Source organism: Canis lupus, chromosome 25 (assembly GCF_048164855.1).
Source record: "Canis lupus baileyi chromosome 25, mCanLup2.hap1, whole genome shotgun sequence".
Taxonomy (NCBI): Eukaryota; Metazoa; Chordata; class Mammalia; order Carnivora; family Canidae; genus Canis; species Canis lupus.
The window spans coordinates 17015469-17020408 of NC_132862.1; positions in this window are offsets into that span (position 1 = coordinate 17015469).

Consider the following 4940-nt stretch of genomic DNA (forward strand, 5'->3'; position numbering starts at 1 on the left):
CCTGGAATCTCACGCAAGGTATCAACTTGGAGTTATAGAGAGATCAGATAATAGAAGACAGGAAGGTTTAGAAAAAGATTTAGAAAAGGCAATGCTCAATTCAGGTCAACAATCTGTTTCTTGCTAACAAAAATACATTATCTCATAGACAAATCCATTCTACTCAGGAAAAACAAAAGTTGGGAGATATTACAAAGATTTCAAATTAAGCCTCAATTATTTTCTAAAATTTACCTTGAAATATCGGTTATGAAAATGTCTGGAAAACTTGTGCCCTGAGTATGAGTCCATTCCTCAACCACTAAGAGTTGTGGGTTAATTTATTCAAGAATGTTGGAGCACTTGAATAAATGTTAATTTATTCAAGAATGTTGGTGACTCAGTTAAGCATCTGCCTTCAGCTCAGGTCATGATTCCGGGTCCTGGGATTGAGCCCCACATTAGGCTCCCTGCTCAGGGGGAAGCTTGTATCTCCTCCTCTCCCCGGTTTGTGCTCTCTCTCAAATAAAATCTTTAAAAAACTTATCCAAGATTACTGCCTTGCAGGTTAGCCTTCAGGTAAAAGCTCCATGGAAACTGGCCACATGCTTAAAGAAATCAATTCCTGGTCAGCCTAAAGACTTCCTACCCATTCAGTGGCACAGTCTAGAAACAAGATTCTCCTCTTTTTCTCCCTTATCTAATCCATCATCAGGTTCTAGTAGCTCTTCCTCCAGAACATAGATCCAAACTGTCTAGCGCATTTTATATTCTAGTGCTCAATACCTACACACAAGGCTAACAAGCTACCATACCGAACAGCTGACTTGTTGACTACTTTCTGGTTACTAGGATTACAGAATTATCAAAATGCTATTAACTTGTATCATTCTTTTTTTTTTTTTTTAAGATTTTATTTATCCATTCATGAAAGACACACACACAGAGGCAGAGACACAGGCAGAGGGAGAAGCAGGCCCCATGCAGGGAGCAGGATGCAGGACTCCATCCCGGGCCCCCAGGATCACCACACCTCAGGCTGAAGGCAGCGCCAAACCACTGGGCCACCAGGACTGCCCAATTTGTATCATTCTTAAGCTTCCTTAGCAATGGTTTCTTTTTAAGATTTCATTTATTTGAGAGAGCAAGCCAACAAGAGCACGAGTGGGGGTGGGGAAGGCAAAGGGAAAGAGAGAAGTAGACTCCCTGCTGAGCAGCCTGGGATCATAGATGCTTAACCAACTGGGCCACTCAGGCACCCCTCTAGTAATGCTTTCTTAAAGGTGTATTCATACCCTTTTCAAGGCACCTTCCCAATCTTGAAATATAATAGTTTGATGGTCAGTCTCAAGCTATCTTCAAGTATTTCAGAGGCTTTTTGAGTCCTGATGGCCTAATGGCTATTTTGATGTGATAGTCTTCATTTATGTATATAGTTTCACTGTAATCCTGATTCACACTCCATAATCTCTGCTCTGCAGTCTAAATTTAATATAGTTAAAAGTTTCAAATACTTTTCCAAGTTCTATTTGTAAATATCTTGAGTTGGAAGAAAATGAACCTTGAATGCATTCCTAAACATGGAAATAACCACAAATCAACATTATTTATGCTTCTATTATAATAACATGTTATTTGTGCTTCTTTCTCTGGACCCTTCCCTTGAAGAGAAACTCCAATGAAAATTAGTTGGTAAGACGAGCAGTTGGTTTTGGCCACTTTCATCTAGATATAGATAGGCAAGAGAAGATTAACCTGGCTGTGGTAAGGTAATATAAGGCATTCCAAAGTCAGTAAGAAAACTTCTATCGTAATTGTTTTTTATCTCTCATTTTATCTCCCCAAATATTTATGCCTCTCACAAGTACTGACATTTGGACACTTGCCTCTTCTCATCTTCTAGATTGGAGAATCCTAAGAACTTGTTTTACTCATTTTTGCAGCTTCTATAGTAGTACCATGCTTTCCACAAAGCTTTATACATTATAGTTATTTAGAATTTGCAAATTTACCTCCATCTCCAGGAAATAAGATATATGTAACACCCTAATCAGTGTTGCCATTCAGACGGATTTTTCACTTATTTTTCCTTTAAAATTAGTTTTATTGTGTTCTTTCTGTGATCATTCTTTAAATGAATGTCCATTTAATTTGACCTTTCACCCTTGCATCTCCCTTCTGTTTTCAATTTCCTTCTTCCTGAAGGAATATCATTGGTATTTCTTTCACTGAGCAGGTCTTTCATTTGTATTATGCATAAAGGAATATTTTACACACTGCTGTCTGGAACCTCAAACACCTAAAGGATTGAATTTATTTTACTTATTTTTACTTTTTAAAGAAGATTTTGACAGAAAAAGAGAGCAAGAGAGCAAGAGAGCACAAGCAGGAAGAGCAGCAGAGAGAGAGGGAAAAGCAATGCTGGACTCAACCCCAGGACCACGACCTGAGCCCAAAGGCAGACGGCCAATCTACTGAGCCACCCAGGGACACCCCCCCCCTTATTTTTTTACTAATTTATTTTTTTTAATGAAGGCTCCATGCCCAGTGCAGAGCCCAACACAGCTTGAACTCACAACCCTGACTCAAGACTTGAGCTGACATCAAGAGTGGGCACTTAACCCATTAAGCCACTCAGGTGTCTTTTTCTTTTCTTTTAAAAAAAAAAAATTTTTTTTTTTTTTTTTACTAATTTTTGTTGTATTATGGAGGTTTTTCTCATCCAGTTCTGAAATTAATCTTTGAAATTGAATGTCATAAAATAACATTCATTGGTACCTATAAGGCTTTAGCCTTAACACGTAAAAGCCACACCTAACATAAAAACGTTAACTACTAAACAATTAAGTAACAATAGCAGCCAATTGCCAATTCAACACTGTTAACTACTTTATATGCAACTCTAAGTAACTCCTTTATACTACTTAAGTACTTGAAAGTTAATGCTGATTTCTCGGCAACAATGCAAGACTGAACATAGCAATCTAATTGTGCTTGCTCTTGCATCACCACTGTGACCACCCAGATTTTTAACCATTTTAAAAACTGTGAAATTGAGATACTTATCAACATTTGTTCTATGAAAAATTCAAACAGCGCTTTCATTTAAAGCTAAATCATGTCATGGTTATATAAATAGAATTTTTATTAAAAATATTTACCAGAGATGCCCGGGTGGCTCAGCAGTTGAGCATCTGCCTTTGGCTCGGGCGTGATCCTGGAGCCCTGAGATGGAGTCTCATGTTGGGCTCCCTCCATGGGGCCTGCTTCTTCCTCTGCCTATGTCTCTGCCTTTCTGTGTGTCTCTCATGAATAAATAAAATCTTAATAAAAAATTTATCAAAAAAAATCGATGAAAGATCTTTTTTCATTTTTGCAAATCTTTTAAGGTCTGACTTCATAGAACTCAGTTGAATTTATCTACTCGTGCATTCAGCCTGTTGTTGAGCTACATCTTGGTTCAAGTATATCATGAAAATCCATCTCACACACATAGATGGCTTTTTGTGTGGACAAGAGCATTCCTCCAGCTTTTCAGATAATCTATATATTCTTTTGATACACCAAAAGCTGAGTTTCCTAAAGGTTGATTCCAACATGGAAGCCTGATATGATGGATCTTTCTGCATTCTTCTATCGAAATCCATTAGTCTACCTGTCATGAGTAATCTCTTATCAACTTGCATTGTCATCAGAAAATACTAATTCATGAAGTTATGCAGATCTTCCAAGTGTTGACATACTTTAGCATACCTCAAAAATAATTACATACAGGGATGCCTAGCTGGCTGGCTGTAGAGCACATAGGAGTCTTGATCTCAGGGTCATGAATTCAAGCCCCACGTTGGATGTGGAGCCTACTCTAAAAAATTTTTTTTAATTACTTTAATATCTCCAATGAACTCAACAGAGATCTAGTAGTAGGATGCTAAAATTTGGTCTCAGATACAAGTTTTCCAAAATCCTAGTTTTTTTGGAAAGCTCAAGTTTTATCACTGACAAATATTTTATTTTCCTTGAAACGTCAGGATGACATAGTTGAGAAAAATGTCAATAATTTCTTCAAATAAAAAATTATGTTCCAAGGGACCAATTCTGCAATTGCATTTGGACTATCATTGCTTGTGTATTTCGGCTTCAAAATCTTCTGAAATGTTTGAGAGTTTCCAGCAGTAAAGAATAATACAATGATCAATTATAATGACCATCACAGTTTGAAGCCATTGCCTTGACTGGTGCTATGGTGCCAGCTGTTTCCCCAACTATTGCTTTTCTAATTCAATCTTTTATTGACATGAAACCATCAATTATGCAAGATGAGCAAAGCAGCTTAGTATTTTGAGAAGCCCAGTCTGAAGTCTTCAAAGTTTTTAAACTTGTAACATAATATACAAAAAAGTTACTATCTTAAGCATTTTTAAGTGTACAGTTCAGTAGTGTTAAGAATATGCACATAATGGCAAAATTGAAACTGTATCCTCAAACTCCCTATTTCTCCCTACTCTCAAAAGTGTATTTTTAAAATATGAACTATACGTAGAACTTTGAGATTTTATGAAAATAACCAACACTTTTCTAGTCATTAAGTAAAACCCAGAAACATTTCACGTTCCATGTTTTCTTTTGCTCTTCTTCTGAGTGTAACCTGAAAATATTTACTTCTAACAGCTTAGTTAAAATTTCTTCTTAAAACACCCTTCTAGGGCAGCCCCGGTGGTGCAGAGGTTTGGCACCACCTGCAGCCTGAGGCGTGATCCTGGAGACCCGGGATCGAGTCCCACGTCGGGCTCCCTGCATGGAGCCTGCTTCTCCCTCTGCCTGTGTCTCTGCCTCTCTCTCTCTCTCTGTGTCTATGAATAAATAAAATCTTAAAAAAATAAATAAATAAATAAAATAAATAAAACACCCTTCTAAAATGTGTCCTGTTGTGAGGATAGAAAATCAAATACAGACCACTATGA